The 21,814-nt window shown below is 39.5% G+C and overlaps 1 long non-coding RNA gene across 1 annotated transcript; it reads left to right on the forward strand.

Moving 5' to 3' along the window:
• The first annotated feature begins 1,217 nt into the window (after window positions 1-1,217).
• On the forward strand, window positions 1,218-20,824 carry LOC130681146 (uncharacterized). Its single transcript, XR_008994199.1, has 3 exons — window positions 1,218-1,584; window positions 2,523-2,730; window positions 19,731-20,824. It is a non-coding gene; the product is annotated as an uncharacterized LOC130681146 (long non-coding RNA).
• The last annotated feature ends 990 nt before the right edge of the window (window positions 20,825-21,814 follow it).

The raw sequence follows: 21,814 nt of genomic DNA on the forward strand, positions 1-21,814 counted from the left end.
TGTGAACACGTCCAAGCGGTCTAACCGCAAATCGGCAAAAGCTGCATCAGGCAGGACCAGCAAAACTAGGAGCCGTGAACAGGAAAAGACCAAAAGAACCAGAAAAGACAGCTCCAAGAAAGCTGAAGAGGGTAATCAGTCCAGGAGCAAAGTCAGGGCAGAAGAATTGCCTGTATTTCCACAATAAAAGTATCCACCTACTGGATTTTTTCACTGTTACCTGAAAAGCTGATGACAGAATCAGTTCAGGGAGATCCAAGAAAAACATACACAGCAGGGAGTGGGAGAAAGTAGAGATCTGAACACTGGCCTGATGGAGGAAGTTAATACCTGTGCTTGGGGTTTAAGCCGGACGGTGAAGGACAGAACATGTCACCACATGAACAAACACACAGAGAGGCTTCCAAAACTTGGGGTGTAAAGTATCCCCAGAGAGTTTAACTTGTAAACCAAAGCATAAAGATTCAGAGTGGTTATATACTAAGTACCCTGATTTTCATTCTGATAATCTCCTGATACTCATTCTGATTAGCGGTCTTGAAGGGCCATTTTGGAAAGAAGCTGTGCACACATTCGTGCTTACACACATCCACACGCAGAAAGTGCCACTGTTTGAACCGTCTCAGAGGCAGGAACTGTCAAACAGATCTTTATGTCCCCGTTACCTCGCAGTGCTCCTTAATGAAAAAACACTCATTTTCACTGTTTTATTGGTGTTCTGACCTTAAAAAGTTAGTCTTAAATTCTCTTTGAGGCAGTAAATGGGACTGCTGAATACCTCAGGCAATCAAGTTTGTGTAGAGTGTAACAAAGAAACGGAAATTTTCATTAGTTTTCCTTCGCCCGATTTAGAAACCCTGGGTAGTTGAGGCAGGACTCGGGTCAGCAACCCCTCCTTGAACCCTGGATTTGTGTCAGTGTGGCAGAGAGGCTATCTAGCAGGAACCCCTACCCCAATCAAAATTATTTTAAAACGTAAAGTTTAACGGCTCGGTTCCCCCGCTACCGCCTCGATCTAACTGGACCCAAACGGCCGCCAGCGCGCTCGCTCCTCAGAGGTGGGACTTTCCTCAGGCGGCCGTTCTACCCTCTGGGTCCTAAATTCTCCCGAGTGCAGGCGAAAGTCCGCAGGCAGGGGCGGGGCGGGCGCCGGATGGACGTTTACAGAAGCTCGGAGTGTCATCCGAGGGGTCAGGTGGGCAAAGATCCCGGGAATATGGCGGGGGTCGGGCAAGAGCGTGGGCTGACTGAGTAGGCGAGCGGGCGCCGGGAGTGTGGGCCTGCAGCCTTCTCCTGCCGTGCGCCCCCTGCCAGGGTCGCCTCGCGCGAGGCCCTTCGCGGCTCCCGTTCCCAGCCGGGCCCAGCGCGTCCCCGCCTGCCGCGCTCGAGGGACCCGAAAACCTTGAATGTTTTTGCCCCGGGTTGGCAACTTGGGCCTGACTGTCTTCGAAAAGGGAGCCTCAAGCAGTTGTCAGGTGGCCCCTCTCGACAGCATACGCCCCCTCCGCTGGCCCTCTGCCCCCTTCAGGCCACCTTCCTCCCGTATCTGCGGACGCTGCATCTCCCAGGGCCTTGAATTCCAAGGTGAAGTCAATAGCTTGTATATTTTTGAGCATGCGAAATGCTAGGGTGTGCTGTACTTCGATGTGTATCAGATACCCAGATTCTTTTTGGAAATGATGTAGACTTATATCTGATTAGAAGTTGGAATCTGATTCTAACAGAAACAGTATCTGGAAAGATTGTAGAAATTACTGCAGCTTGAGACCCAGGGAGGGAAACTGCCAGGTTTTTTGTTCGTTTGCCTTTTGGCATTGCAAATTACCTTGTGCCCTTTTGTTATTCAAAGAGTGCTTAGTCTTTGAAGATAGATTTGAATGAATTGTTTTCAAGATCTAAATTCCTTGCCCTGATATGATGAATATAATGTTATAGATTGACTGGAATAGTGGTTTAGTGAGCAGAGTTAGAATTTTGAGCATTCATTCCCACACCATTTCCTTTAACTTGTGCTCAGATATGAAAAAAGGACATCATAGAAAAATGTCAATTGCTGTCACATTAAATACCAATGATCAAACTTACGTCATTTAGCAATTACCATGACAGTTCGTTGAGTATACTCTGCCATGGAGTGGATTGAAGTGGGTATCCGGGAAGAGAAATAATGCAAAAAAATTAAAATACTGTTCCTCCTTTTATGATGCTGAGGGCAGGGCCACCTGCTGATAGGGCATGATTAGCATGGAAAGAAATGTAAATTTTATTCCTTGTACCACCTACTTGTGGCGCTGGGATTGAGTTTTTGAGTCTGCCTATCCTTTCACCTTTGTGATCAGGGCTTCCATGAGGGTCTCAGCTTTTTCATGGGAAAGAGACCTTATTTGATACAAGCCATAACAGGGTATTTTTCTCTTAATTTGTTATGTAGAGGTTTGTGGGATGAACACACTGTGTGCTAGGCTGTGCTGGCATTACGGGGCCATTGGTTGATGCCACCTGTTTTTTTCTTTTCTGCTCAGAACTTGGTCCTGATGTTTGACCATAGAGATGTGAGCTCAGCCTTCCACCCAAAGACTGGGTGAGGGCTCTCTCCCAGATGGGCAGCATCGTGGAAATATATGAAGACATTCCACCCCGCTCTGGAGTCAAGATGATCAGAATAGCCCCCATTTACTTTGAGGAAGGCAACACTGAACATGCCTTCATCCTTTATAACAAGCACATCACGTAAGACACCTCCAGTTTCCTTTTTCTTTTCCGATGACTGATGCCTCACTCATTCTGCTCTTGTGCTCATTTATTCTGCTCAGAATTGCTAAAACTGGAGAACTTGCACCATCATTAGCATTAATCATCTTTACTGGCAACTCCTATGTACTGGCTCTCCTTGACATTCAAACACATGGGTACCAAAAGTATTATCATGACTCAATAATTTCGTGAGTTAAGAGACCTACCTCTTTGGCCTGTGCCCACGTGGCCCAGCATGTTAGGCAAGAGAGCTCGTGGTTAAATTACACAGGTTTTGTTTTGATTAATGTTTTTCTCTGTTAAGGCAGCCCGTCATAGAATTATTATTAAGATTAGCAGAGCCAATGCTTATTTTAATATCCTCACCTCTGCTTATTTTGTAGCAAATCGAGTGATTTAGGAAGAAGTTTTTTCTTTTTAACCTTTATTGTAATCATGCAAATCATCAAATAAGTATTGACCACCTACAGATTGTGTGGTTTATCATAAGACCTTCCCCTGAGTTACTTAGATCTTAGGTAGGCGGTATAAATAGAAGATTTACAACTCCTAAAGCCCCAGTGATAATGAAATGATGTGTAATTTAGGAAGGGAATAATGTTAAAGGGTCTCATTTATCATTCTTAGTCTTATTCTTTCATAATACTAGGACCTTCTTAAAAAATAATAACAATGTATTTGTATAGTTTTTAATAATTCATAGAGTATTTTACCTTCTTTACTTAATTTGGTCTTCACAGTTTGGTGTGCTCTGAGTTGGGCACATTATCCTCTCATTCTGTAAATGAGGAACCATTCTCTGGGTTTAGTGACATTCTTTGCTCCACATTTTGGAGTAACAAAACCTGGATTTTCTAGCTATTCACTCAGGATTCACTTAACATTATAGAACCCATTCTTTTTGTTTTCCTTTTGGTAATTCTCTGTGGGCTGAAGGTAGTCTGGAGATTATAGTCTAGAGCCACACTGACCACTTTTTGGTTATTTTTTAAATTATTTTTTTGAATAAGTGACATGTACATATACAGAATTCAGAAAGCACAAAAGGGTATATATACATATATTTATATATATGTGAGTATATATGTATATAAATATATATATTTAAAAATCAAAGTCTCCCTACTGCTCCTCTTTTCCCCCAAACCCTCACTTCCCCTGCCAGAGACAATCACTCTTACTAGTTTCTTATATGTCCTCCCAGAGATGATATATGCATAGCAATTACATCACATACTACTGGAAGGGTTTGTCAGTGTTATTGACATTTGGGGTGGAATAATTCTTTGCTGTGGCGACTGTCCTGTGTGTGCAGGGTGTTCAGCAGTGTCCCTGGTCTGTACCCACTAGATGCCAGTAACACCTCTTCCCCTACTGTGACAACCAAAAATGTCTCCAGACATTACCTCATGGATTCTGAGGGGCAAAACTGCCCTGGTTGAGAACCAGTGCCCTAAAGAACAGGAGGCGGGAGAAAGGGACTGCTGTTGTCTTTTATTTATTTATTTATTTTTAAGTTTAGAAGTATTGCCTGTTTACTCAGATACCTTGCAGTTTATCCATGCCATTATTCCCTCTTATGTGACTTAAAAGTTGATAAATTGATATAGAATTATAATTACATTCTGCCTGTCTTTGCAGTTATGAGTTTTACATTCCTAGGCACAATGGGCACAAAATTACTTTGAATTTCTTTGGCTATTGTTCCTTTTTTCGTGTACTCTGATCCTGGTAGAAATAGTATTCTTGTATATTTCCAGTAATCTTGTAGATAGTTCTCTCAGAATGAGACTTAGGGGTACAATTGCTTTGGGGAATCATCACTGGTAATGTTCAGTAGAATCATGGAATCACTCTACCAGGTATTTTCTGAGGGCCTTCTGTGTGCTGTTGCCCCACAAAGAAAGTGCTTTGAGAGCAAGGACCATATTTATTCAACAAATAAATATTGCATAAACTTGCTATCTACTTGGTACTACTCTAAGGTCTTGGATACATAGTAAGTAAAATGGGCCCTGACCTTACTGGTGTACCTTCCTAATTGATTAGCACAATAAACGGGTAAGCAAATAAATATATAGTCACACAATAAGGAAAATGCTATGAAAGCAATAGAGTGCTATGACAAAATAGCCAAGGGTATCTAATTAAATAGACTTAAAGGATGCTTGTAGAGTTGGTCATGCCAAGAACATAAAGCAGAGCATTTAAAACATATTTTTATGCTGTTCAGAAGCTCCTAGGTAGCAAAGACCTTAGTGTTCTGCAGATTGTTGTGTTTGGTGCATAGCAAGAGAGGAAGGAGAATGATTCCAAGTGAGGTTGGAGAGGCTGGTGGGGCTGAATCATACAGGATATTATGGGCCATGGTAAGAAGTTTGCATTTTCTCTAAAGAGCAACAGGAAGCTATTGAAGAGTATTCAGTAAGGTTGTAACTGTTTTGTGGTAAGTGATGGAGAGAGTGTAAAGAGAAGGCAGGGAGATTAGTTAGGAAACTCTTAAGAGCAGTTCAAGAGAGAGGCTGGCAGCTTGAATGAATGTGGTGGCCTAGAAAGAAGCAGATGGATTTGGTATTCTGGAGGTAGAGTCCACAGGACTTACGGATAGTTTGGGAAAGAAGATAGTATCAAGGCTGACCTCAGCTTTCGGCCTTGAGTAACTTAGGATGTGCTGGTCCGTTTACTGAGATGGGGAGAGTGGTATTGAAAAAGTGTTGGTGTGGGTAGATTCAAGAGTTCAGACCTGGGTTTTTTTGATGTGTTCATGTGTTAAGTTTAAGATGTCTTATGAGATATCCAAGTAGAGATATCCAGTAGGAGGTTGAATATACCAGTCTGAACTCAAAGGTCTGGGTTAGAGATAACAGACCCAGGAGTCCTCAACTTAGAGATGGTTCTGAAGTTGTGCGAACCACTGGGATGTTCCAGTGCAGAGGTCCTGAATCTGGGATCCAAAACCCCACACGGATTCATTTATGGAATTTGGGGTCCATGAACTTGGCTGGGAAAAACTTTTCTTGCTTCTACTAACCTCTAGTTGAAATTTAACATTTCCTTCCATTTTGAACATGGGCCTCAAACCACAGCAGTATTAATATTTGTAGTTTTGTCACCAATAGAAATCAAGATTTTCATATCACATTACAACTATTGCTGATATCTCAAAATAGCATTTACATTTATCACTACTTCAGAAATAATAGTACAGAGTTAGTAAACCCGTGACTAGATCCTGATTTTTAATGTATCAAAAATGCATGAGTAAGAAATACGTATCACAATTTTATGTTTTGAAAACTGTATTTCTTTTGTAATCCTTCACATTTTACATCACATCTTTAAAAGTTATTCTGAGAGGGTGTCCATAGGCTTTATCAGATGTCAGAAGGATCCTTGACACAGGATCAAGAACCCTTGATAATGACACTGTAGAATGAGAAGAAAAGGAGCTTAGGGCTGAACCCTGAGATTGGTTAGTGGACGGAGGGCCAGCTGACAAGGCTTTGAAGGAAGGTTGGGGAGGCAGGAGGAAACCCAAGAGAGAGTGGTGTCATGGGAATCAAGTGAGGTCAGTATTTGTAGGAGAGTGGACAGATGGGTGAAGATTTGGGTTTGGTGTCATGATGTCATTGGTGATGTTGGTCAGCGATTACACTAGAAGGATTGAAGAGACTAGATTTGAGTGGGTTGAAAGACAAATTGACTAGAAGAAAGTAGAGACCATGAGTATAGTCCAGAAGTTGGCAAACTTTGTCTGTAAAGGGCCAGATAATAAATATTTTTGGCTTTCTGGGCTATTTGATCTCTGTTGCAGCCTCTGTTTTGAAAACAGCCACAGATAATACATGAAAGCATGGTGACTTCCAATGAAACTTCACTTACAAAACCAGCTGACCTAGCTATAGTTTGCTAAGCCCTGGCATAGACAACTCTTTGCTGAAGTTTGGATAGGAGGTAAAGTTGAAAAGTGAGGAAGTAATTGAAGGGGACAAGGAGTGCATGATTATGTGTTGTGTATATTAAGATGAGAGATTCTAGGGCATATTTTTTGCTGATGGAAAGGATCCTGTGGAGGAGGAGAGGTTAAGACAGCTTAACTGTAGTTATAAACGTCTGAATAGGCAAGGGGGGGTAGGATTAAAAGTACAGAGATACTTAAGAAATTGATTGTTTCCTGTGACTTGGTGTTACTTTGAGTGACATGAAAATCAGTGTTAACAGTGAGACCGATATGGGGAGTCTGTCCCTGTATATGGTGTTCACCTTCTAGGGCCAGCTAATGTGGTAAATTAGGCCTGGAGGAGGGTTAAGTGAGGTGAGATGTAGTGAGGTTAAGTAGGGTGAAATGTAGCAGCTATTTACTTAATTTGTTAGATTTGGGATTTAATTGGGACCTTGTTGGATTGGCTTGTCCTGGAGCAATAAATGTGGCTGCCTTCATTTTTCTTGTGGCTGTATCTTCAAGAGCCTAATTTCACTTCTGTGAACTGACAAGTGCTAGGAGTTGCTGAGAAGTTCTAGCTCAGTATTCTCTGTTTTTCTACTGCTTTTTAGTTGGTATATTCCTGTCAGTAACTGGCTCCCTCTGGCAGTTACTACAACAGAGGAGAGAGGACGGAGGAGGGTAGGCATCTACCTCCCCACTCCTGCCTCCCCACTATTGAGAGTCATTGTTCTAGACCTTTGTGGGTACTTTAACTCAGGATTTTAAAAGGCATTTTCATCTTTTCCCTGGAGTAGTTCAGGCATCTAAATGATCTCAAGCACATTTCCCCAACCGGAGGTTTTCTCTACTGCAGGAATGCTTTGCCTTTTGCAGACCCCAATATAGAAGAAAGATCTTTAGCACATTAAATCAGTACATATTTTCATGATGAGCACAGGCCATAATCCAGGCAGTGGATTCTTTTACAGCTTTTTATGGTCATTGACTAGGCTATACAGAAGGGAGTTACAGAGGGTGTAGGCAATGCCTGCTCCTATGACACAAACCCCAAAAATGATCTGTTACCTGCATTGAAAAAGTTTACCACTGAGATCAGGGCTTATAGACTGCAGAAGGTTTTCTTCTGTGATCAGGATAACTTTGCTCATTAATTTTTAAGATTGGAAGAAATGAGATGATGAGAATCCTTAGTGTACCTGTGTTATAGAATTTCTGCCTGACTTCTTTGAATTAGTTATTTTTGTATAAAATTATGTTCATGATAAAAAGTTTTTTTCAAAGCATACAGCAAGGGAAATACTAAAGTGAAAAGTTCCATTCCCCACAAGTAATATAACCACTGTTACATTTCCTGTATATACAACAAAATGTTTATGCCCACGCAAGCGCATGGGCTCATGTGTTTATCCTTTTTTCTTAAAGCATGAATGAGATCATAGAATATTTTCTGTTCTACAGCTTGCTTTCTTTACAGTCAGGTCTTTCCATATCAAGACACACTGATTCATGTCATTCTGCCTCAGGGCCATTTCTTCTGCCTGGCAGTCTTATCCTAGATCTCTCCATTATCCTCTCCCAATCCTTACTTAACTTCTCAGATGCCTTCCCTACGTGTCCATCTAAAATTTCAGTCCCTCCTCTGTCACTGCCTATTTCCTTTCTCTATTAATGACTTTTTCCCAGCATTGATCTCCAACCTTTTTATTTTGTTTATTGTCTGTTTCAACAGAGTAATGTATACTCTAGGTTGGGGAAGAATTAGTGACTGTGTCATTTACTGCCAAATCCCCAGCCTTTACAGTAATGCCTGATCCTGTAGTAGATGCTCAGTAAATATTTGTTGAATGAATGAGTGAATGATTATGTTGCTTTTCACATAAGCACATAGCAAATGTGGTCTATGTGCTAGGTGGTGCTCACACTTTTTTTTTTTTAATCTCTTTTAGCATCACAGCAGCCCTAGTTTGTCTCCATATGTATAAATTATTTATATAAAGAAACTGAAGGAGGGTAAGATAATTTATTAAATACTTCCCCATCGATACACTTTTAGGTTGTCAGTTTTCCCTACTTTCATGAACAAAACTATGTGGTATAGTCTTATGCATGTATTTTTGTACTTATTGTATAGGATAAATTCCTAGAGGTGGAATTCTGAGTCTAAAGGATATACACATTTAAAATTTTGAGTAGTTATCTCTCATCCTTCTCCACCCCTAAGAAAAAAGATGTTATCAAATTATAGTCCTGATAAAAGTGTACAAGGACATTAATTTTCCTACACCCTAACCTACACCAGTTATAATTAGTCTTTAAACCTTTGCCATCTGATAGATGAAAATGATATCTCATCTTAATTTGAGTTTCTTTCATTATAAGTAAAGTTGAGTACAATTCTTTTGTTTTACTTTTCCAGGTATGTCTTTTTTTTCCTATTGCTCTGTTAGGTTGTTGTGCTTGTGTTTTTGCCAATACATCTTTGTTTGCTTTGGTACATTTGTCCTCTCCAGGCTGCAGCCAAATCTAAGCCTAGAGAACAATATGCATCTGGGCCACAGCTATTCCAGGCCTAGTATTGACATCTTCAGCCCTTCTTCTTGCTCAGTTTTTTGTTTGTTTATTAGTAAAAACAATCACATAAGCACATAGCAAATGTGGTCTATGTGCTTGGTGGTGCTCACACTTTATTTTTTATTTTTTAAATCTCTTTTAGCATCACAGCAGCCCTGTCAGCTAGCACTAGTTTGTCTCCATATGTATAATTTATGTATATAAAGAAACTGAGGGAGGGTAAGATTAAGTAACTTGCCAGAGGTCACACAGTGGGCAAATACCCAGGATTTGAATCTAGGCAGGATGACTGTGGAGCCTGTCTCTTAACCACTGAGCTCCGTTGCCTCTGCTATGGCCAGTGGGATATGTTGCTCATTCTGTTTTCAAGAGAACCTTCTGTCTTTGTGCCCCATTCAGAAAATTAACTATAGTTGCTAAAACAAGAGAAAGGTACTCATGCACAGGTCTGGAAGTTTTATCTTTACTTGCAACTAGATTCCATTACATGGTTCAGCATTTTTAAAGAATGGAAAAAAGTATATAGGTATCATTCATATACACTCTTATGAAGATTTCACATGAAAAACATTTGAGGTTACTACATTCATCCATATTATCAAGTCCCCCCAATATACATTGAAGTCATTGTCCGTCAATGTAGTAAGATGCCACAGAGTCACTACTTGTCTTCCCTGTGCTACACTGTCTTCCCCATGACTCCCCCCGACCATGTGTACTAATAATACCCCTCAATCCCCTTCTCACTCCCTGCCCACCAACCCTCCCCCACCACTCCCCTTTGGTAATCGCTAGTCCCTTCTTGAAGTCTGTGAGTCTGCTGCTGTTTTGTTCCTTCAGTTTTGCTTTGTTGTTACACTCCACAAATGAGGGAAATCATTTGGTACTTGTCTTTCTCCACCTGGCTTATTTCACTGAGCATAATACCCTCTAGCTCCATCCATGTTGTTGCAAATGCTGGGATGTGTTTATTTCTTATGGCTGAATAGTATTTCATTGTGTATATGTACCACATCTTCTTTATTCATTCACCTACTGATGGACACTTAGGTTGCTTCCATATCTTGGCTATTGTAAATAATGCTGCAGTAAACATAGGCGTGCATATATCTTTTTGATTCTGAGAACTTGTTTTCTTTGGGTAAATTGCTAGGAGTGGAATTCCCAGGTCAAATGGTATTTCTATTTTTAGTTTTTTGAGGAACCTCCGTATTGCTTTCCACAATGGTTGAACTAGTTTACATTCCCACCAACAGTGTACGAGGGTTCCCCTTTCTCCGCATCCTCACCAGGATTTATTTCTCCTAGTATTTTCAATGTCGGTCATCCTAACTGGTGTGTGGTGATATCTCATTGATCAATGAAAAGGCAGTAACTAAATAGCACATAATGAAATAAATGGCAGAAAAATTTAACCTTTTTGAGTAGAGATGGAGGGTAAAAGTAAATATTTAGAAAGCTAAATCTGGAAGGGAGAAAAGCTGAAATCTCTGGCACTTCACCACCTGATTTCCCAGTCAGCAAGTCTGGAGATAATTTATGTGAGGGACTTGCTCCTGCAGCGATTCTCCACTTTTAGATCTACTAGGCAGCAGAGGAGTGTGCCACACTTGAGGACACACCAGGATTTCTAATTCGTTGTGAAGTCCTATACTTTATATTCTATACTGGTATGGTTTTATTTATATTGTGATTTTTATTTAATGACTCTGCACTGCGCAGACACTAAGGTATCATCTACTGATTCACAATTTTTACACCAAATCATTTCTTTTTGTGTTTTGTTTCTAAAAACAAATTCTAGAATTTACTAATTGTGATTATGTTTGCATTTATCATGCCTGTGTTGATGTTTTAAAATTTGTATCCAAAGGGTTTTTTTTTCCCCCAGCTCACAAGTTTTCTTCAACTGTTTCTGTTGCAGTTGCTCTGGAACCTTCCTTAGGAATATCTAATTATTTAGTTTATATTTCTGATCCTTATTCTCTGTATCTGTTATATTCATTCTTCTTCCTTTTGTCTCCTGGGATAACTTTGACATTGTTGGTATGATTGTTTACAGTGTCTTTTTTTTTTTTTTTTGAGTTTTAGCTCATAGTAGCTAAATGCTTCCTATAGTGGTGAAGTTTGGTAACTCAAAACTGTTAGATTCAGTTATATGCAGTTATGTTTCTTAATGTGGGAGAAAATGTTTTTTTCTAATAGGAAGCATTTATTAAAACTTTTAACTGCTTACTATATAAAATTAAATTCTTATTTAAAATGAAATCAGAGTAGCAGTATAATAAAACAATTTGCTGTTTTCAGTGTGTCATGGGATATTATGCATAGTCTACTTTCTCATCATTTCCAGCATTGTTTTGCAGCAGATTGGTTGAACTTATCATTAAATAATGATAGATGCAGGGTCTTTGTGGAGAGAATTCAGTATTTCAGAGAAACTGACTTTGAGGTATGCATTTCCTGATTTGTTCTCTTTAATTTGAATAGTAAATGTTCAGAAAGAGTGTTTTATTACAATGTTTTAAATGAATAAAATAGTTCTACTTTCTAGGCCTGCCTTTAAGCCACTTAATAAAATGTCAACCATTTAAATGTCAACCCATTTATCTCAGCTTAAATCTTACTTTGCAGACTATTTTTTTTTCTCAAACAATTCCAAGATTTTCTGAAATAGCACATGCTTCAGAATTATTCCATCTCTCCCAACAGTGAGGAAGCTGGGATATTTATAAACCAATCCCCAGTGTGTGTTAATTCCCCTTCACTTGTGATCTGCTGTGCACTCATGTCCAGAGCAGTATTTCACAGCTATAAAAATGTCCCTTAAACACAAAGATGGAGATACTAACAGCTGGAAGTTGTTGTTTGAAGCATACCGCCTCTCTTTGCTCCAGTGTAACTGTGTACACTTACAGGGGTAGAAGGAGCATGGAGGAGGGAGTGGATACAGCAGAGATGTGTCCCATCTTTGTCTGGACAACAGTAGACCCCATTCTAATGTTAGAGGGAGCTAAGAGCATATGGTTGCTTAATCAGAGATTAATTTATGTGTCAGGAGGAGGTGACCATGGGCCAAATGGCTCACTTCTCAGGACAGAAGAGGGTGTGATGTTGCTTCCCCATCCTGTCTAGATATGTGCAGATCTGGGGGAGGTGGGAAGGGAATGGTCACAATTGGACTGCAACACCAGAGCATGAGAGGGGCTTAGGTTAGGACATTGGGTCCCATCTGATGAAGGACCAGGTGGTTTTTAGGCCAGAAAATACATTTATGCCATAGACCTGTACTTCATTCTCCGTAAGTGCACAGTCACACTGGGCTTGCCCATAAGTTTCTACAAACTGTTCTCAAATCCAACCTCTCACTGAATAAAGAAAGCTCCATCACTGATTTCCTTGTTCACATGTGCTGCCCACCCTGTTAGACACCACTGGCTTAGCCCAACAATAAAAAGTCCATCAGTCCCGTGGCCACAGCCCTATCCTGGTACATGCAAAAAGCCTCTCAACACTACACCTCTTAACTCAGAGCCAAGACTCTCTAGCCCAGGTGGTATTTGACATCTATCTGCTTAGCCTAGGCCATTAGCTGGCTTGTGTGGCAGGGCAGCAGCCTCAGACTTGCAGTGCCTGAGCTGTAATTTCTGTGAGATGGGTAGACAAGCAAGAGGTGTTGGTTAAAGCCCAGGTTATCTGAGAGGGCAAGGGGGAATCACAGTATAGGTGTACATCAGTCTCTTATTGCTCTGTGGTTTCTCTGGGGTCCATATGGTGATTATTGGGGCCACCAAATTCAGCTTTTTTGACAGGTAAGGTAGGCCATAGGGATAAAAGTACTGCATTTCCATCACTGGCAAATGTGATTTTCGTTCACCAAAAATAAAGTCTCCCATTTCTTTGCTATCTACACCATGGGACAAAAAGGGCCCCAGGGAGGGCCACTGTTAGGCAAGGGATCAGGGAAGGAACCAGAGTTAAAGAGCTAAAATCATAGGCAGGGCCTCAGGTTTAAACAGAGGCTTGTGCTGGGAGCCCCAAATTAGGCAAGTGGATGCCTCACCTGGGAATCCTATCAGTAAGGAGACATAGGATATAATCTGGCCTTGATCGGCCTCCAGCCTTTTTGGTTGGAGACAGTATTGAAAAGCCATATAGTTAGGAAGAGCTGTCATTGGTGGTTCATGTGGTAAAAATGGTCTTCAGAAACATGAACTTCACAGATAAACCGCTTTATGGCTAATTAAGGCATTTGATAGAACTGTAAAGTAGGAAACCTGATCAGAATCAATGATATCAGAAATCCCAAAAGAATAATTAGGTTTTGATAAGATCTAGTATGATGGTTTTGATAGTGACTCATCAGTACACCAACTCTCTGTGTCAGACAGTCGGACCCAAGGGCTTCCTACCTGGTGAATGGTAGTGGCAGTAAGGGTGTTGTTGATGTCATCCCATCATTGGAGGGTAAGGGGGTGAGCACAGGGGAGGCCACTTCTTCTGCAGCTTAGAAAGGCCCCCTTTATCAGGGTTAGACTCGTCAGAAGATGCCATTTTCATGTTAGCAATGTAGCTGTGCCAAGCCAGTAGGACAAGGTTTCATTAATCCAGAGTACGATGAGCACTTGGATTCTGGGTCCTACTAAGATTCTGTAATGGCCTCAGTCTCTCATAACACCCAATTGGCTGCCAGAAGTTAGCACTCCAAAGATATATATCAGGATGCCATGGGACATAGGTCTGGACCAGAGCACAAAGCGGCAGGCAAGCAGTGCCATACTTGGTCCATAAACTGCAAGAGATGTGTTCCTCAGCGGCCAAGGCTCAACTCAAAAGTTAGGACCAGATGGCACTCCAGGAAGAGCCTGTTGTATGACCAATTGCTTGCTGCTGTTAGGGCCCCGATGTGTGAAGGGGGTAGTTTACAGGTGACCTTGTGAATTGGCTATAAGAACAGTGAGACATGAAGTATGTGCTACCACTAGAACCCCCAGGTATTTGGCCTGTTTGGGAAGTTTTTAGGATTTGTTTGACCACATTGGAAATTTGTCCACCCTTGAGACCAAACAGTGCCCAGGAATTTAACTGAAGTGGCAGGGCTCCGAACTTTTGAGCAGCAGTTAGAGTAGTCAAGTCCCTGCAAAGCAGCCAATGGCACATCTTTGCTGCACTTAACAAAAGCTCAGAGCCCATGGTATAAAGCCTTATAATGACTTGGGTCCCTTTTCTACCTCTCTGTACAAATTCTCTCAACGTATTTTGGATTTATAGCCACAGCTTTCAGTTGCTGATTCTGTCTGATCCTATGTGGTATAGACCTTCTAGTTGGTTGAGAGTTCAAGAGCCCTGCAGCAGCCTCTTTCTCCAAGGAAAGCCGATCAGTCTCTTTGGAGTCAAGGTCCACATCCAGTAAGGCCATTTTGTCTATGGCCCAGACAGGACCCTGTGATCACAAGATTAGCCCTGCTGTGTGTTGGTAAACAGCAGCACTAAGCAAAACCTAGGTACACACTGGCTAGGGATTTTGCATTAGAGAGAAGCTGAGTGACCTCCTGTGGTGTTTTGGGAGGGACTGGGACCAAATGCTCCTTCCTCTTCCCATTCAGTACCTAGCCAAAGGCCACCATGGACATGCATCTCAGTAACCTTGGGAGTCAGGAGAATTAAGGTGACAACAGCAAGAAAGGGAGCAACACAGGAGATGGACAAGGCCATTCCCTTTGCCTAAACAACATCTACAGTTAGGAGGCAACAAAGAAGTCTTTCTTCATTCTCAGTGTAGAAGAATTCTTCCTTCCCATAAACCATGGAAGGGACTATCTCTGGGGCCATGGTGTGGAGAGCGGAGGAAGCATTCACAAAGTGTCCATATGGCTGCCCCAAGCAGCTAGTGACAGTCACTAGGCTAGACACAGCAACCAGAGAGCTCTGGCTTGATGCCTGGTAAGGTCTCAGCAAACCATTAAGGATGTTGTGCTTTTGCTGCTCTCAGGCAGGAGCCTCAGAGACTATATGCAAGACATAGCACATACCTGATGGCACCTAATGGAGGATATAGTCAATAATAGTTCACTGTGGGGACAAGAGTTACACTTCATGCAGGGAAGAAATGACAGTACCCAACAGAAACAATAGAATGCAGAGCAAGCTAAAGCACAAGCTTTCCAGAAAGTAGTGACTACACCCCAGCTGGTTGTGCCTAAAGAATTAGTTAACAAGCCAAGAGCAGTTAGTTAAAGCTGACTGTGTGTCTCTGTCATGGTTGGGCCATACTGTTTATGACACCAATAGTTTTGGTTACCCTGTTTTTGCTCCATGAATGGGGATGACTGAACATAAGGTATCTGAACCTGATAAATGAGATCAACAACAGTTGATTAATCATGTATATTATGAGCAGGAAACAACATGGCACATAGAGTCACACAGGTTGCGTTCAGCAACAGAGTGAGCAAATGGGCTGTGGGAGGCAAGCTTTATAGTAATGAAAGAGTGAAGTGTTATTCCTTGAATTTATTGTTATTCAAGGAACTGTTATTCCTTGAATAAGGATACCAATCAAGAACAACAGGTACAGGTAGAATCACCATATGTGGCAGTAAAATAATAGCTCCTCAGAGATGTCCACCTCCTAATCCCCAGAACCTGTGAATATTACTCTATTATGACAAAGGGAATTTTTAGATACCATTAAGTTGAAGATTTTGAGATGGGAAGATTATCCCGTATTATCCAAATGGGCCCAGTGTAAATCAGAGTAAGAAAAGATGTGACAATAGATGCAGAGGAGAAAGAGAAAGATTTGAAAATACTACATGGCTGGTTTTTAAGATGGAAGGAGTCATGAGCAAGGAATGCAGTCAGCCTCTAAAGGCTGGAAAAGGCAAACACACACACACACAAAACAGATTCTCCCTTAGAGACTCCCAAAGGAATGCAGCTCTGTTGACAACTGGATTTTAGTAATTTTGATCTCCAGAACCATTAGATAATAATTTTGTGTTGTTTTAAACCTGTAAATGTGTAGTGTTGATAGGTAAACTGAGGCAATTAAGAGTTTATTTGGACAAACATCAATTTGAATCCGGTAGTGCCAAACTGCAAGTGGTTAGGAGTGCTCCACTGGCAGAGGCTGAGGGAAGGACTTTTGTAGAGCAGGTGTGAAAGCAAAGCAAGGAAATTATTTGGCTATAACTTAAGAAGTCACCTTATTTGAGAAAGCCTAGTTGGCTATTTGTGATTGGTCATTCTAAAGCTTCAATTTCTTGGCCTTAGGGCATTTACAAGAATTGACTCTAGCTTAGGTTTTGGTTTGCCTGCCTAGGCTGCCAAAGCATTAAAGCCACCTTGGTCTAATGGCCTCCTTGTTTAATTTAACAGTGGTAATTTGTTACAGCAGCAATAGGAAACTAATATATCACCCAATTAAACTTTTAAGACAGCAGTCATGTTCCAAGATCCTTCTGACTTTTGAAAGACCAAATAGGTGAGTTAAATGGGGGTGTTTGTCCATAAAACCATGCATTTATTGTATTTTTCACTGTTTTTTTCTCTTTGGGTTTAACTTTATATAATTTCTATTGATATATCTTTAAGTTCACTGGATTTTTTTCAGCTGTGTCAAAACTAATTAGCCCTTCAAAGATATTATTCATGTTTGTTCCTGTGTTTTTCATTTCTGGCATTTCCATTTGATTATTTTTTATAGTTTCCATCTAACTAAATGAAGTAGATAAGTTATCCCTTACCTAAAACCATATATAAAAATTAACTCAAATGATCAAAGACCTAAATGTAAGAATTAAAACTATAAAACCCAGAAGAAAACATAGGACAAAGGTTCATGACATTGCACTTGACAATCATTTCTTGAATGTGACAGCAAAGGCACAAGCAACAAAGGAAAAAAATTGGAGTTCATGAACATTTTCAAATTTTGCTCATCAAAAGACATTATCATCAGAGTAAAAAAAATGGGACAAAATATTTGAAAATCAACTACCTGATAAGGGATCTTTATCCAGAATTTATAGATAACTCCTAAAACTCAATAACAACAACAAAAACAACTTGATTCAAAAATGGGCAAAGGACTTGAATAGACATTTCTCAAAGAGATATGCAAATACAAGAACACAGGAAAAGATGCTGAACATCACTAATCTTTAGAGAAATGCAAATCAAACTACAGGGAGATGCTACCTCACACCCATTAAGATAGCTACTATCAAAAAACAGAAAACAAGCGTTGACCAGGATGTAGAGAATTTAGAACCCTTGTGCACTGTTGGTAGGAATGTAAAATGGCAAAACCACTATGGAAAACAGCAATGGCAGTTCATCAGTTAAACATACAATTACCTTACAATCCAGTAATTCCACTTCTGAGTATATACCTTAAAAAATTGAAAGCAGAAACTTAAGGAGATATTTGTATGCCTATGCTCATAGCAGTATTATTTACAATAGTTAAAAAGTGGAAAAAACTCAAGTGTTCATTGCAGTGTTGACATGGAAGGATGTCCATGAGATCTTTGGCCAGAAAGAAAAGTACAGAAAAGTAGTATTTATGAATCTTATTAAAGACAAAACAAAAGTCATTCAATATACATACATATGCATGTTTGAACAAGGAGAGGGGTAAGAAAGGACATTCACTAGACTCTTAAAATTGATTGGGCACTGTGGAGAATTTTTCTGAAATACCTTTGGAAAATGTCACTGGTCTCAGTAATCATGAGTTATGTAATTTGGGAAGAGAAATTTAATAACATATATTTCCTAATTTTTAATATAAGTAAAAACTGCTAAATTAGAAACTAGGGTACTGTCAATTGTAGCTACTTTTGCAAACTTCTTTAACTCTGTAATTTGTGTATGTTTTACTCACTTAGAAAAATGCTTCTCACCTTCAAAACTTCACATAAAACACTACTGAATACAATTCAGTATTTCACTTACTTTATTTTTATTTTTATTATTTTTATTTTGGTATCATTAATGTACAATTACATGAGCAACATTATGGTTATTAGACTCCCCCCATTATCAAGTTCCCACCACATACCCCATTACAGTCACTGTCCATCAGCATAGTAAGATATTATAGAATCACTACTTGTCTTCTCTGTTATACCGCCTTCCCTGTGCCCCACCTGCTACCTAATCATAATGCCCCCTTTTCCCCCTTATCCCCCCCTTCCCACCCATCCTCCCCAGTCCCTTCCCTTTGGTAACTGTTAGTCCATTCTTGGGTTTTGTGAGTCTATTGCTGTTTTTTTCCTTCAGTTTTTTCTTTGTTCTTATACTCCACATATGAGTGAAATCATTTGACACTTGTCTTTCTTCACCTGGCTTATTTCACTGAGCTTAATACCCTCTAGCTCCATCCATGTTGTTGCAACTGGTAGGATTTGTTTTCTTCTTATGGCTGAATAATATTCCATTGTGTATATGTACCACCTCTTCTTTATCCATTCATCTACTGACGGACACTTAGGTTGCTTCCATTTCTTGGCTATTGTAAATAGTGCTGCAATAAACATAGGGGTGCACCTGTCTTTTTCCAACTGAACTCCTGCAAACTTAGGGTAAACTCCCAGGAGTGGAATTTTGGGTCAAATGGTATTTCTATTTTTAGTTTTTGGAGGAACCTCCATACTGCTTTCCACAATGGTTGAACTAATTGACATTCCCACCAGCAGTGTAGCAAGGTTCCCCTTTCTCCACATCCTCGCCAATATTTGTTGTTGTCTGTCTTTTGGATGGTGGCCATCCTAACATGTGAGGTGATTTCTCATTGTGGTTTTAATTTGCATTTCTCTGAATGATTAGCGATGTGGAGCATCTTTTCATGTTCCTGTTGGCCATCTGAATTTCTTCTTTGGAGAAGTGTGTTCAGATCCTCTACCCGTTTTTTAACTGGATTATTTGCTTTTTGGTTGTTGAGGTGTGTGAGCTCTTTATATGTTTTGGATGTCAACCCCTTTTATCGGTTATGTCATGTATGAATATATTCTCCCATACTGTAGGATGTCTTTTTGTTCTACTGATGGTGTCCTTTGCTGTACAGAAGTTTTTTAGTTTGATATAGTCCCACTTGTTCATTTTTGCTTTTGTTTCCCTTGCCCGGGGAGATATGTTCATGAAGAAATTGCTCATGTTTATGTCCAAGATATTTTTGCCTATATTTTTTTCTAAGAGTTATGGTTTCATGACTTACATTCAGGTATTTAATCCATTTTGAGTTTACTTTTGTGTATGCGGTTAGACAATAATCCAGTTTCATTCTCTTACATGTAGCTGTCCAGTTTTGCCAACACCAGCTATTGAAGAGGCTGTCATTTCCCCATTGCTATCGATGTGAGAATGCAAATACTGTGCAAAGTCCAACCAAAAACATTAATAGTCATTATATACTTTTGCCAGCTCTTCCTCTCTTTTTTCTCCTTGCCATTAGAGCATGCCCCAAATAGGGGTCACTTTTCTTCAGACTGGACCTGAAAATGAAGAAGTTATGTGGAGCAGAGCCACAGCCAATCTGCAGAAGTGAGAAAAAAAAATCCTTCGTTTTGTGAATCACTGAGGTCTTGGAGTTATTACTACACCAGAACTAGTAAAGATGACAATAAAGTTAGAATTTCTCAAAGATGTTAATGTATATTTGGAGAATAAATGACTTTTGTTGTCAAGTAATTTGGTAATACACTGAGTTGAGCAAAACAGATTTTTCCTGCAGTTCTCATAGCTCTTTGATGAGCCCATGAACAACTATTTTTTTCTAGAAGGGCATATAGTATATACTGCTCTTAGAATCTTTCTACCAGGAACCATCTTGGGGGTTAGTGTTTCTTGGGATACACTCTGGGGAATGCTAAGTTAAGGCATTAAATCAGGATTGCAATCAGCTGCCTATAAGAGAAAACTACTACAAACACATTTTATTTACTTCATGTAAAAAGACATTTGAGGTTAAATTGTCTGAGGCTGGTATGGAGATTAAATGTTATCAAAAGGAAACTAGGTTCCTATTAATAGACAAATATGGTGCTTGGAAAATAGCAATGACCTGTTATCAATGATTAATTTTATTACAGCATGGAATACAGCATATTCTGCTATTCAAAGTTTTAAAAACAATAATTTCCAAAATGTGCGGCAATGTAGGAGTGTTTTCTTCAGACTGGACCTGAAAATGAAGAAGTTATATGGAGGCAAAATGGACAAGGAGGCACAGATCAGGTTGGCTGATATTATACAAGTTGTACTTCACAGTGATTACCTAGAAGCAGGTGATAACTCTTTTAAAGGGTCTGAATTTCAGTTCTTTGTGCATGGGCATGTATTCATTACTTATACTTGTCTTTATACACTGGGGTTAGATCAAGTCTTTTTCTTTTTTCTTTTTAATCACTGTGATCCCTTAGAGCTGGGTTCCTATACTATGGAAAAACCAATTGAGAAAACATGAGATTCTGAAAATACTAAATAAATTATTTGCTATTAAATGAATCTTTCAATAAATTACTACATTTATTTGCTAATATTTAGGCTTTATAAACAGTAAGTTATATTGATCTCACATTTCTTTTGAGGGGATATCCTCACCCAGTTTTGGTATAAGATGTATGAACTTACAAACTGTCTAGATGAATAGTAAGTTTATCCAAGGTTTCGCCTGTAAAATTCTTGTCCAGATTTTTCCAGTTTTTCTCCTCTGACATTCTACATCTTCTTGAATTTATCTTGGTGTTTTACATTGGTCCATAAAATAATCCAAGCGGCATACACTGTGAGACTTGGCTATTGATGTGAGAATAGAGATATTGTGAATAGAGAAAACAGTACATGGTGCTATTTTATTATTTTTAATTATAATGCAAATCTATGCTCACATTCCCTTTTCCTTCATAATAATGTATTATAGGTATCAGTTTTTTTTCCATCTCTGATCAGACTTGCCAAAATCTAGCCTGAATTTTGGAAATATATTTGAATTGAGTCTACATTTTTGTTCTTTATTTGATTAATATTTTTTCTCTTACTTTACACTTTTTTCATATACATTCATTTTAGGTTTATTTTTATGTTCTTATAACTTTTTTATTTGAATTCCTATTTTCTCATTCAATATCATTTTTTAATTGAAGTATAGTTGATATACAATCATTAGTTTCACATATACAACACATTAGTTCAACAGTTACCCATATTATTAACCTCCCCCCCCACTAGTACAGCTACTATCTGTCAACATAGGAAAATCTTACAAAATCAGACTGTATTCTCCATTCTGTAGCACTATCATTATGACCAACTTATATTGTGAATGAGTATTGTTCCCCTTTATCCCATTCAACCTCCCCACCCACCCACCAAAACCCCACCCTCCTCATAACCACTAGTCACTTCTCAGTGTCTGAGACTACTGCTGCTTTCTTCATTCTGTTTTGCTTTAATATTCCACAAATAACAAATTGATATTTCTTTCTCCAACTTGCTTATTTCACTGAACATAATACCCTCTAGACCTATCCATGTTGT

This window comes from Manis pentadactyla, chromosome 15 (assembly GCF_030020395.1).
Source record: "Manis pentadactyla isolate mManPen7 chromosome 15, mManPen7.hap1, whole genome shotgun sequence".
Taxonomy (NCBI): Eukaryota; Metazoa; Chordata; class Mammalia; order Pholidota; family Manidae; genus Manis; species Manis pentadactyla.